Genomic DNA, 14,891 nt, shown 5'->3' with positions numbered 1-14,891 from the left:
TGGGACTCTCCTCCCTAGTATGTTCGTGTTTGTGTCTGCAGCTTTGAGCACTTGATAGATTCTGAGGAGGGATAGATTAACTAATTCATAAAAATCAGCCCAGAGTCTCATTCCTTTTGGCGTTGTCTGTGGCTGCCTACTGGCAGGGTGCCTCAGATTAAGAAAAAAAAAATGTTCTTGTGGTCTAAAACACGTCCTTCACACAATTAGAAAGTCTTCATTTTGGTCCAACAGCTAATTAAAACCTCAGGCCAACATGTAAACTTCTTTAAAACGAAAATGCAGAAGAGCAAAGGTATTTTTCGCAAAGGAGACTAGAGGTGTGCGTGTTTTAGCACTTCAGTATACTTTAGTGTACATGTACACTTTAGTATAAATTTACCCAATTGGTTGCATAATTTTTCATATCTCACTCAAGCTATGTTTTTATGTTTTACATTGCTTTTTTTGTTGTTGTTGTTGTTGTTAAATAGGGCTGTTTTCTTGGGGATGGGGGATAATTAGAACATCAAAGTGGGCAATTTGGGTAGCCAGTAAGCCAAATTAAAGAAGGGAAGATGAAAAATCTAGTAGAGAAATGTTGCCCAAAGCTATCTTCAGAGGGAGAATCGCACCGAAGAAGAGACACATCACTTTCCTGGTTCCCTGTAGAGTCATGCCGGGGCCTGGAAGGAAGAGAGCACTACTGGGAATCAATTAGAAAGAAAAGTTGCCGTCTTTGGAGCCAGGGCAGGGCTGCTGTGCAGTGTTACATTGATTCCTGTGGTGGCTGGCTGTCTGTGAGGCTGAAGGGGCTGCACCAGTGGCCCCACCGCTCTCAGGTCGCCCTGCTTGCTCTCTCAGCACCTACTGAACACCTGCGGCAAAGCTAACAGTTTGTTAGCCCTAAGATTTAAAAAGCTGGCAACCTAAAATCGAGCTGTCTGAAGAAGTAATCATAAGCCACAGTGGTTTGAAGATCTGATGATAAAGTTTCAGCTATCGGGTATGACAGTGGGCTTTGGGATGGGTACACCTCAAATCCAGGAGATGGTCTTAGCCAGAAGTACACCACTGCTACTTCCTTCTTAGTTGGAATAAGGGCAAGATGCAGCTGATATCTCAATCAGCCTTGTCTTCTCGTCCAGTTCATCTCAAAACACTCTCCTCCTTGCTCTTTAAGGTCCAGTCACGCTGGACATTTTTCAGTTTCCTTGAATATGGAAGGGTCTCACTTGCCTAAGGTATTTTGTACATGCTGTTTCTTCTTTCTTAATGTGCCTGCCTTTTACCTGGCTCACTCCTACTCAGCTTTCACGTCTCAGCTTAAATACCACTTCCTCATAGCAGCTTCTCCTGACAGCCTCCCACCGACTACATTAGCCCCTTAATTACGTTCCCAATTCACCCTACCAATCCTATTTCACAATATTCATCACACCAGATTTTAAGCTAGTGCACCTGGTTAACACCGTGTCCCCAGTGTCTAGCACACAGTGCCTGGTACATCAAAGGTAACCAAGAACACATGGGAATAGATGAATCCACCTGCCTGGTTTGAAGTCCCTGTTTTCACCTTAGCTACGGAGCTATCAGTTCATGAACTTACACTAACCTTGAAGGCAGCCACTAGTTGCTGTCTTTACAGTTACTCAAGCACAAGAGGGGGGCTGGGGGAAAGTCTATTATACAGAAAATAGTTTTATTCCCTTAACGAGACATTGTGTTTATAAAGCGACTTTTTTTCCCCCTTTTCAAAACATCTTATAAAGGTCACTACCTGCATTTTAATAGCATTGGGAAATACTCACCTAAAGTCATTTATATATTTTCCTAATTCTCGTCTTTCCACACCCTCTAAAGTGGTTGTGAGTCCTCTGAGATGAACTGTTTCATTTTTCCTTAAAATACTCCTCTACCTCAGGTAAAAGCAGCCTCCATAATCACATGCTATACCTCTAGGGAGAAAAAAATGTATTTGGGAGCAGCTAGCTAATTTGACCAGTATGGACAGTATGTGTAGTGTTATACTTTATCTGAATAGCCTAGGAAATCTTTTCTATTGTCAGTTTAACTTAACAAATAATTGCCAAATCCCCTCCTCCTCTGGGACCACCTCAAGATATAACAGATGTTGGAAGACACAAAAGAAAGGTCAAGGTAATCCAAGATCACAGGATTCCTTGATGGCATAACTGGAATTAGAAAACTGGTATGATTTTAATCTTGACTAGGTTATTTATGTCTGCAGATATAATTTGATAAATTCTGCAATTCTCCTTGTAAGATTAGAATCTTTCATTAAACAATTTTGGATTTTAAAATACATATTAAAATTCCATAAAACCTACCTTAGAATTTATCCAAATTCTAATCTTCTCACCACTCAATCTTGTTCCTCCTTGAGATGACCATAGATACAAGGCCAATCCTGTCTCCTACTTCTTATCTGTTTGCTGAAAAGAATCAGATGTTTTATTATGTAGTGGAATGCACATTAAAATTTATCAGCACTGTGAAATGTCACCCAAGCTTCCCCTTGAGCCATATTTCTGAATCTTTCTGGGGCAACCCCAGGGAAACTGTAAAGAGACTATGAAGCTTACAATATATATCATGTGATTTGACTTATTTGACTTATCAATAAAATGCTACACAGGATAATCTTTTAATTACTACAAAAGACAAAAAGAAGAAAGAACCAAAGAACTAGAGTCATAGATGGCTATCTCAATTATTTTAACATTTCAGCACGGGTAAGCCTGTGTTGAAGCAGTGTCACAAGATAGCAATCATTTGCCAAGTTTAAGCTCTCCAGATGACATACTCTAAGATTCATATAGGAAAAATGTTTCCTCTGCATTATTCTTCCTTTGCTCATAGTTATATTTGCTTTAATGTTTCCAGTATGCCATATATGTATGTATCTACTAGTGCACATACACACGTAGAAATGGTCAACCTTGCTCAGCCTACCAGCTCAAAACTCTTTACCCTGTGGCTTCGGAAATGTGAACTCAAATGGTCTTTCTCTGCAACAATGCTCCTTCGCAGTGTTGAAATGGTCTAAATCTAAGGTGACTATGGATGTACAAGTAGAAGTAGAACCCTTAATCAGCCGATAGAGTTCTAGTGCTGTCGTGGGTGAGAAAGAACTTAAGCAACCAATAAGTTTGCCATTGGCAAGCTTTTCGTAAATAATCACCAGTACCACAAAATTTCAAATAATTTTTTTAAATGTAAGTATGCCAGATACTGACTTAACAAGAGTCTTACCGATACTGTTTCATTTTCTTGGGTATACAAATAAACTACAATTCCCAGCCTTCTTAAATATAGGTGGAGCCATTGGACTAGTTCTGGTCAATGGAGTTTGGGCAGAAGTGAAGAGCGGCACCTCTAAGCCTGTCCCCTAAAACACATCATTCGATCCTCATGTCTTTTCTTCCTCCCCCATTTGTATGGCAATACATTCCTTCAAAGTCCATAAGGACTCTGAATGACCAAATCACAAAAGACTCAACCCCTGAGATACTGCTAGAAAGAAAGCTGATTGGCCAAAAACATCCCAGATTAGGGAGAAATAAACCTTTCTTATGTGAATCAACTGACATTTTGGGTTATTACAACAGGTAACATTACCTCAACTAATACAGAATTTTTAAATTGTTTAAAAATTGTCACTGAATCATCTATAGAATTTTTTCTCTATGCTTTTCTGTTTGGGGGATGTCAGCCATGTTTTGAGTGCTATGTAGGTGTCTGAATATAATAGCTCAGCTCCCTCTACTTCTAGCTTGTTGCACCTGAGCCTTGCAAACTTACGAGAACTGGGTATTTCATAGAGGGGAAAGTGCTCTGGACAAGAACTTCTCTAATGAGGAATTACACACACTTTTCTACATGAACACCTACACTTTGCATTTTACCTTCTCAGAATCCTCTTTAGATGCAATTTAATTAATTCAGGTGATCCTTACATTTATATAGCTCCTTACCTGATGTTCAAGCCAGCATTTGAACTGATATATGTTGATTTGTATATGTATTCACCATAAAAGCCTACAGCACCCTGAAACCAAATGAACTGTATGGATCATACATGTAATGCTTATAGTTCTAAAATATATGTCTGCAGTTGGTATGGTTTTGAAGTTAATGGTTTTTGTATATACTAAAATAAGCAGTATCATCCAGGCCCATAAGATTTGCATGTTGATGCTGCAAAACTGTATCCTTTTTTAACATAAAAAATTTTCACACATGTACATATAAGCCATCTGCTAAAACTTTATTGATAAAACCAGTAGCAGCAGTTTTACAAAATTGGAATGATTTTCAGTTTTCATGAACTATCATGAATTCAGTTGCAGCAGACATTTTATACAAACTGGGGCTAATGCTTCTTCTATGTTTCTGTTTTAAACAAAAAGCAATTAGAATTTATCCTCATGCATTTAAATATCTAATACAGAAATAGTGTTTAGACTGCATAAAATATGCTTTCCAACATCACTGTGAGACTGAACATCTGCCTTAAGTATTATTTGCACAAGAAAAACAGTATAATTCTTCTAATCATGAATTTATTCTTTGTCACAGGTAAAGTTTTACATTTTCTAACATTTTCAAAGGGCGTTTCTAACAAAAAAGTATTGACATTCAAAATTTCACTGATTGGTCTTGTTTAAACACAATACATAATAGTGGATAGTAATACATTAAAACCATTATTATGAAATCTTAAAGACTACAAAAAGTAGAAAGGTATTCTAGTTTTTAACAATTAAAAAACTTCCACACCTTTTCCTATACACAAATTATCCACTGATAGAAGTAAATTTAGAAATAGGATGGGTCATTACATTCTACAGCTGTTTGTTCTGATAACAGCTAGTGATACATTCATGCTTCTTTAATAAGAGACACCATGAATCAATAAGTCATACTATGAGAAACCCAAGGACACCCACATGGAATGTTCTGAAGATTGTCAGAAGTTTCTAAAATAAGGGTTCAACTCTTCTGAGGAGAAATTTTTTTTCTCTCTCTCTCGAACCTCTGGACCACATAGGAATTCTCTACTGGAAAACTAGAGGAGGAACTATAATAGCATCCGGGTCTGAAAATGCCTGTGAAACACTGGGAGAGGACTGGGTGGCTTCTACCTTACAACTAACAAAACTGGCCTTGAACAATCAATTTGCCAAGAAATTCTTCTAGTGACTTAGAAATCTAGAGGAAGACCAGATTTTATACTAAACCATGTTATACTTAACTATCCACAAAAGTGAAATTTATAAAATTATTGACTGCCTTTGACAACCACCAAAATTCAGCACAGTCTAGTACATATAAATAATGTATTAAAGTAAGCACAGAATAGAAAAAGTACATGTTTACAAGGTTAATACATCTGCAGCATCCAGCTGTGAGTAGAATAGTAATACAAAGCACATTCCCTGCTAAGAACAGTGTACTCCATGTAGGGTAAAATCTCCTGAAAATCTCCTAAAATAGTTACATATGTTCAAAATGAATGAATCATTCACATTTACATTTTTTTCATGAAAGTTCTTCAAGGACACCCATCAAAAGTTGAGATATAAAGGAAAACCAATAAAATATTTTAGAACAACAGAGCTGCACACAGTATGCATATGGTGAAACATAAATGTGTGAATATGAACAACTGTTTCAGATGCCATATGAAGACCAAAAATATTGAGAAAGTCAGATTTATCTTGCACTGTGAACACAAATAAAATATTGCTATGAAATCTTGGATGTACCTTAAAAATGATGTTTTAAATCTTTACTTTTTCTGGGAGACAATAAAAGGGCGTTTATGAAGAAAATGATTATACAAGTGAAGAAAGTTACTTGGGAGGGGAGAGATGGGCCAGATTGATTCTTCAAAACAAAAATGATAAAGTAGATTGAAGGACCTTTTTTGGCAGTGGAAGAATTTTTCTAAGTACTGTATTCAAATCCACTTTGTAGGGGAGGAAAAGCTATTCCATGTAATACTTTGCCTGTATTCAAAGTTAGATTGTTCTAAAGAAAGGTCTGCACTCTACTCAAAGGTTGGTGAACTGGCTGAAAACGTGGATTTGCAATTTGTTATATGATCAGTGTTTGAACAAAAAAATTAGAACCCAATTTTTCTAGCATCTCAGAGACAGAGCGGCTAAAGACCATTCAACTATAACTTGTATTCAGACAAATTACTGACATTCTATGAATATGGCCCACTGATTGGCAGAGCTCTAAAAGTGTCAATTACTTTGATATATTGACATAAAGAGTTGATGTGACCTTCATACAAAAATAACAAGCTATCCTATAGTCTTCAAAAACACTGCAAGTCTTCAAAAATTCAGCAAAATGTCTTTCCATCTATCATCTTGTCATACTTACGGCCATGATATATAGTGGGGTCTCAAAATGTTCATTATATTAATGAAGGAATGAATGAATCCTGTTCCTACAACCACCTGGTAAAAATAGGCAAAATGAGTATTATTATTCCCATCTGATAGATGCAACAATGAAGGCTTGAAGAAATTGTGACTTGATATTTTAGAGCTCATTAGTGGAAGATTTGATATGAGAACACAGGCCTCATCAACTTTAATCCAATATTCTTTACACAACTATACCTTTATCTCTGGAATAATGCCAGGTTCTGCAAGTTGCTATAGCTACAAAGCAAAGGGCAGTTAGAAGACATATAGTCTCAAAATGTCTCTCAGATACAAATCATTGGCCAGGACTCCCCCTTCACCCGGAGTGACTATCAGTGTTATCTTTCCAACACCCATCTACTTGTTCATGCAACCTATACATTAGCATGGGTTATCTTTTCATTCAGAATTCAGAGCTGCTGTGTGAGCCAGATGCTTACATACCATTTTTAATTGATTTGTACAATTAACTATGATGGGGCATAATCACAAAGCTTCCCTTCTCTTGGCAGGAGTGGTAAATGTAAAGTCATATAAACTAGCAACAGAAGGTGATTTTCTATGATGAATCAGTAATAACACAATTAGCACTTTTTATCGACAGATATTTAACTCATTGCTCAACAAAAGAAGATATTACAGAGTCACTAAATTTGGGATCACATCTTCGCAACCTTCAGAACTTTTGGTTTAGATTCCAATGGAGGGAAAAACTTGTACATAGGGTAATGTAAATTATGAAATTATTAGTTTTTTTCATCAATCTCCTCCTCCAATGTAAAACAAGCTCAATATCATATAGGTGAAATTTATTCTAGACTGGAAGTTGCTACGTTTTATTTGATGGATCATATAAAATATATGAAGCCTTTCCTGAGAGCATGCACTTTAATAAAATTTGCCATAGCAACTGGAACTAGAAATAAAAGCAAATAGGTCATAAACGGTGATACAACCAGACAATGAAATATTATTCAGCACTTAAAATAAATGAACTATCAAGCCCTAAAAAGACATGAAAACTTACACGACCATCCCTAAGTGAAAAAAAAAAAAAACAATCTGAAAAGGCTGCATACTGTATGACATTCTGGAAAAGGCAAAACTATGGGGACAGTACACAGACCAGTGGATGCCAGGGCTTAGGTGGGAGGGAGGAATGAATAGGCAGAGCACAGAGGATTTTTAGGGCAGTGAAAATCTTCTGTATGATACTACAATGATGAACACACGTCACTGTACATTGGTCAAAACCCATAAAATACACAACACCAAGAGTGAACCTTAATATGAACTATGCACTTTGGGTGATAATAATATGTCAATGAAGGCTCGTCAGTTGTAACAAACATACCACTGTGGTATTCAAAATGTTCACAGGGGAGAAGGTTGTGTTTGGAGTATATGAGAACTCTCTACATTTTATGATCAATTTTGCTGTGAACCTAAAACTCTAAAAAATAAAATTTATTAATTTCTTAAAAAGTAGATCTCACAGACCAGCTTTTGCCTGAAAATGTAGGTCAAATCTTATCCCAATACTATAACAGAAAATATTGTAACAGAAACCTCTGTCATAATAAGGTACACAAATACTAATTTCTTATTCACAAACTTAAAATCTATACTGAAATTAAGTTTTAAAATTCTGGAAAGGACTTTGTATTTCACAATAAAATTGAATTTGTGGCTGCATTCATATGGTGGCATAATAAAAGACTGTATTGTGATTTGGTAGAGATATGAATTAATAAAGATTATCATAACCCACAAGAAAATATGGCAAAATTAGGAAGCTTTAGTCAAGGCATTCACTATAAGGAACTTGACAAAGAAACACTCTCAAAAAAATAAGCATGGCCCTAGAATGCAACTATCTTAAAATAACTTACATGAAAATATCTTTTAATGTACATGTTCCTCACTTAATCAGAGTTTTTACTGGCAGACTTCTGATATTTCTTCTTAAACATCAAGGTTTTTATTAAACAAGATATGTACTTTTTTATTATGGACTATCAACTGGGCAACACGAAAAACTTGCTTTCAGTAAGAAATTTTAGGCCACCAAAGATTTTGCATTAATTTGCATGGACTAAGACATGTCTAGTAGAATGATAAACAATCCATTGGAAAAACTCCTGCTTTAAAAATGGGTTGAGTCTAGGAAAAAAGTATTGGTCTATCTGCCAAAGTAGGGACACTCCCAATGTTGACCTTTACCTATTTCATAAGCATACACCAAATGTATTCAGTTTTTAAGACTAGTTTTAGGCACAGAGAGGTAAGCAGGGCTCTTTGTTTAGGTAATCACCTCTTTCTCTGGAGGCTACTGTTTCCAGTTCACTCTTTCAAAAAGCAAAGGGTAGCAATGCCTTTGACTATTAAAACACAGAGCTTGTAAGAAATGTGTCAAGTTTGTACAGACCTAGCATTCCAGGGTCTCACTTACTGTCTTGCAAAGGGCATTCGGTATTTAATTATAAAAGTCAAAAATACTAAATATTCTATTTGATGCTATAATGCTTTTCCCTGCTGGAATGGAATGATGCATTTCCTCCCCCAGATACAAAACATATCCATTTATATTGAATGGAAGCATAGACTGATAAACAAGTGTCTCTATTTCTTAATTAGAGACAAGGTAATAACTTTCACCTTCCCTAAATCCTCTGCCTTTCAAAGGGGGAAAGAGACAATTACAGAAAAATACATTAAGCCAAATATTCAAGCTTAATAAAATATCTTATTATTTACCTAGATTACTTATCAGAATCTAGTTTTCATAAAGAATATTTAGAAACAAAAAAAATTGTTAAATTGTTTTATCCAACTGCCATTCTCCAACCCCTAACCCTGAGTCTGGAACATTTACACTTTAAAAAGTCTTGTTTCTTGCGGTTTTTTTGAGACAGTCTCACTCTGCTACCCAGGCTGAATGCAGTGGCATGATCACGGCTCACTGCAGCCTCGAGCTCACAGGCTCAAGCAATCCTCCCACCTCAGCCTCCTGAGGAGTTGGGACTATAGGTGCACACTACCATACCCGGCACATTTTTGGTATTTTGTAGAGACAAGATCTCACTATGTTGCCCAGGCTGGTCTAGAAATCCTGGACGCAAGCTGTTCTCCCACCTCGGCCTCCCGAAGCGCTGGGATTACAGGTGTAAGCCACCATGCCCAACCTATAAAGTTCTTTTTGAATGAATAAATTTTGTATAAAACAAACAAACAAAATCCCAGCAACTAGATACTTCCAGGGGGAAATGGAGTAAACAAAAATAATGCATAAATATGGCAATACAATGGGAAGTTAGCCTTTTCATCATCCTCAAAATAAAAGCGGTAACACTGTCACTCGAAGGCATGAACTAAAAATTCCCACTGAGAAACCTTAAGGCAGCATTAGTGAGCGATGGAAAGCAGTTAGCAATTTAGCAGCTTCATTCCAAGAAGGGCCTCAGACCCCCATGACTGCCTATGAGCTTGTTCTATAAAGCCTCGAGCTGTTTCACAGGTTCCACGGTGGATATAAATAAGGTGATTATTGTCTATGTGTCTAGGATACAGTTTTGTGACCCAAGGGAAACAAAAACAGTCAAAGCACCATAGGAGAGGAAACTCCCTCTGAGCCTGCAGGCATCCCCAAAGCCCTAAACAAAACCCAAATAGGAACTCTTCAGAGAAAACTTTCTATGATGCAGAGAAAAATCAATGTGGAAAAAATGTCCAAATTGGAAGAGGACAGGCCTAGAGTGTTATTGTTGATTCTTTTTTTAACCTTACACCTGAATATTAGAATGAAACTTTATAAAGGGTATATTCCTGGGTGTCCTCTCATTCTTCTTTGGCAGAACCAAGACTTCAAGCACATTTTTCTATTTTAAAAAACTTCCAAAGATGATTCTCTGACACCCCCACCCCCACCAATTTCCCATATAATACAACCAAGGCTCACTGCCAGTCCAAGGCTTCCTAGACGCTTGCCCCAATAAATTCAGCCAATGTTTCACCTTCCAATACTCACAAAAAGGAACTCTACTGTTTATGGCACATAGTTAGACTAACTTAACAATTGTATATTGGTAAGCGTTATTGTATAATGATGACTAACTGCTTCAATGTGCACTCACAGCACTCCAAAGAGATTTAAGTTCTGTGCCAGCCCAAATAGCACAGGGCTAGACAATGAATAAATTTTGAATTAATGAGAAACAACCGTCACACAATTCTCCAGACTTGATTAGGGGGATGCTCTGAAATCTATCTATGTGGTCAAGAAGAGAAAGTGTGCACCATCCCCTTGGTTAGAACTTCTGGATCATTGTTACTAGAAATCTCCACAGCCTTCTTACCTACCATCTAACTCCTTCACCTTCCCTACATGTTTAATTATTCCCTACTAAAGGCCCTAAGCTAAGGGATTCTTCAATGTCTTCATGTTTCTCCTTAGTTGGGATACCTAGGAATCAAAACAACGCTTTGGCAATTTGATTATATGAGGAGTGTAGCCTCGCACTTCCCCATCCCAGAATCATGTTTAGTTTAAAACCATAAGTAGCACATGACTGATTCATGGCACCTGGTTACACTAAACTTGAAGTGGTTTTCTCATGAAGACTTCTCTAGATTAAACGTCAACAAAGATTTTTCTAAATTCTCCAGAAACTCTCCTTTTTACTCAAGGTTTGAATCACTTGAGAACAAGCCACTCTTAAAAACCATTTTAAAAAGTAGTATCAACTGAATTTCTTTCATTATGATCTCATAAGGGAAACAGTGATAATTTGTTCTGAATAGAGCATTCCAGTCGAACAGATAAGTTTTGAGAGCCGTGTTATGAGAGTATTTTTAAATGTTTGCCTATCAGGATATAAAATGGATATGCAATGTAGGTTTTAAAGAAAGTGTTATCCATTTTTAAAAGAGTGTCAGTGTAGTATCACATCATTTATTTTACTTTTTTGGATCACAGTTGAAATATGCAGTCAAACTGCCGTTGTCACCAACTCTTTTGATGAAGGCGACAAGGTGCCTTGTCCATTTATGAATGAGAGCTGGAGACAAGGAGAGGCCTTGTTCGTGATCGATCAAGAGGTACACACAAACCATCAAGGATGTGTACTCCCTCCAAACTAACGGGATAAATGCAAAGACTTGGTTCTACCACAGTTGGACTCTGTTAAGGCTCAATTTCCTCCACACACCAGGCTTATCTCTGATTAGGCTGTCCTGATGAAGCCTCCTTTATTTACAAATCCAGCCTGGCTTCATGAGCCTATCCTTTTTACAGCATCTGAAATTTGGTTTTTGTTTTTCTCCAGTGTTCCAATAACTTTTGCTAGAAAGAGAAGATACATCTTAAATATTTTCTTTTTCAAGCATGACTGTGAGGAGGAACTATGGAATGCTAACTACGTGCCCAGCTCTACGTTAGGCACATTACATCTGTGGTTTCACTGATACCTTTTCAGACACCTAATGAGGTAGGTAGTATTTCCATTTTCCAGTTGAAGAAACCAGGACACAGGCTTGCTAAGTAATTTTCTTAAGGCCCCACAGCAGAGTTTCATGTAAACCCAGGCTAGGATCACAGTTTGTGCCAACTTCACTGTGCTATGCCAATCTCATTGTCTTAGAACAGTTTCGTTTCTCTCATCTTTAAATATTTTTCAGAATTCTCCAAGTTTTAGAAAAGTGATAGCTAGTTGATCTGATGCGTCTTTTGGTTTGTTAGTTTACTCTCCTTGCGTACTACTCCCTGGAGGATTCTAAATGTATCCAGCACATTTATTTATTCTTTAATTCTTCCATCAGTGTGCTGTATGACTTTTTATTTTGTTGTAAATGACTTTGCCTAAATGAATAATTTTTAAGATAAAAATACTTTTACCATTTCAGGATTATCCATCATTTGCTTGGTTCTTAGATCAAATAGAATAGAATGTTCTTTAACAACAGTTTCCTCAAAAGTAAAAGGAGATACCACATGCATGTTCTAGTCCTGTTTCTTTATCAGTAAAGAATATACCTCTATCTGGTTTTATGACATTTACAAATAATTCTTTCCTACTCACTTTTCTGCCTTTAATGTATTAAGTCCTCTGCTGCAAAAGGATAACCAGGTTTTTAGGAAACTCACAGTGATGTCCACACTGAATCATCAATTAAATCAAATTGGTGGCTATCAGAGGAGCTCCTTTATTTAACCTAACGCTAGTTTCTACTTAAATAGTACTTCCTCTGGAAAGAAAAGAATTTAGGTTCTCAGATAAGATCATCTAAAGCACAGTGACTGCCCAAGAGGTAATGATAACTTGTAAAATATTATGAAATCTACACATTGAAAAGGCAGAAGCTGTGTTTCAGGCTCACTGGCACCTAGGACTGTGGAGAATATTGACATTCGATGTCAGTTAATTTTCAATGAAGGATGTCAGAATTAATAGTGCCTAAAGTGAATGACTGCAATGCCGTACTCTTTTCCCTCTCACAAACATGGTGATGATTCCTTCCCTGATTTCATGCAGGTGGAATGCTGAGTATAATACATCCAAAGGCATTACAAATTCTTCTTATGTTAGGGAAGGCAAGACACCCCCACCTCCAACAGTTATGTGGCATCAGCAAAAACAGAGTCCAAAACAACGTGCATCACACTGGGAGCCAGTGAAGGAGAGGAATGGAGAGCAGGTGTTCGGCTGCCTGGTGAATGGTCCATTTAAAAATTCAACAATAGTCAGAGGGGAACAGGGAGTACAACAGCCACCACCGTAATTGGTGAAATCAGGATTTCTCAATTCAGTGTAAACTCACACCCTAAAAGAAGGCACACTATAAAGCAGATTTCCATCAACCCAGCACATCATTTACTCTTAACAATATTATTTTAAAAGCCTGCTCTTCAGGCAAAATCACTGAAAGACCTACTCAAGCAACAAAAACCAGTGCTGCTTCAATGTCAAATCTCCCTATGAGATATTAATCATTAGCCGGAAGAAATAGGCAAAAGCAGTTTTTTTTTTTCACTGCAGAACCAACTAATTATCTTTCATAACTCTTTTGAAAACCAAATGTAAAAGCTCAAGTGAAAAACATGTTAAATGCATTTGTGTCTAGACTTTGCCAAGAAAATAAGGGAGTTTAAGTGCACAAAATCAAAAGATCTTACTAAACTAGAATTTCAAATCAAGGTAAAAAAAATCAGCCACATATTGTTATATATCTTGTCTTCAGCATTTTAGATTTATACAATCAGCTGAGGGTGAATGTTGCTGTATATTCAAGATGTACATGCATCCTATTTGGTGAGTAGCACCAACATAGTAAAATTATAAAAATAAAAAATGCTTTTCAGGCATTCCTTCCCTTAAAATGCTGCACATTCCTGTAAACTGTATCACAAACAGACCATTGGAAGGCAGATCAAGCACACAAATATCTTCACTATACCAGCAGAAAACCTTAAAAATGGGTGGGTCTTGGGAACAGAAAATGAAGTATAGGTGATTATTGGGTACCATGAAACAAGGATGCAGCAGCAGGAAAATATGAGAAGGAAAAATTCAGGGCTGTCTGTACAATATATACAGATTTTTTTCAAATGTAAATTTTAAAATGAATGCTGCTATTATGTTACTGCATAAAGGAAAGCATAGCGAGGCTGTTCCACTTCCCTTTAAACACAGGGCATAAAGAGATGTGAAAAGCCAATTCTTTGTGCTGCTACTTAATCAATCGCACTCAGTTCTACTCAATGACTTAGCCACGCTGCAAAGACCACTCAGCAGTTAATGGATATAATGCTGGAAAAGCAGTCTGAGCTCTCCCAAAGAAAGGTAGGGTAAAAACCCAGAGGAGCATGGTTTTATTACATATTCCTAATAACTGAGCAGTCATATACATGAAACTCCCATGACCTGAAAAGTAATTAAGGTATTAATTTATTTGGCAAATTCTCATTCTTCCCTATGAAATCATTTCATTCAAAGACGGAACCCTGAAAGCATAGTAGAGTTATCCTGTGCCCTAGTCTGGTCTTGTCAGGATAACCATTACACACTGTAAGGAATAAATATGTTCTTCAAGTGTTACAGCCTACGCTTACAATCTGTCAAAACGTGGAGCTGAGGAGGAGTTATGTGTTTTTAACTGTATACAGCCATCACTAGCTATCACTCTTCCCACAGACAGGAAAAAGTCCACAATGAAACATAGAAACTAAAAATAGGTGACTGAGCAATTGCTCAGAAGAGCTGCACATTGAGCGCAGGGATTAAATGTACATACATTCTTTCCCTATTTTTTTATTAAAGCCAATTTAAAGTAATTGAAATTAAGGGCCCAGACCTAAGAATAAGGAAAATAAACATGCACTGCATAAATATGTAAAAGTAAGTCACAAGTAAAATCCCATGCTCATAACCATACAAGATCAGTGTTCTG

The sequence above is a fragment of the Mandrillus leucophaeus genome, unplaced genomic scaffold (assembly GCF_000951045.1).
Source record: "Mandrillus leucophaeus isolate KB7577 unplaced genomic scaffold, Mleu.le_1.0 Scaffold192, whole genome shotgun sequence".
Lineage (NCBI taxonomy): Eukaryota > Metazoa > Chordata > Mammalia > Primates > Cercopithecidae > Mandrillus > Mandrillus leucophaeus.
This window is presented reverse-complemented; position numbering follows the sequence as displayed.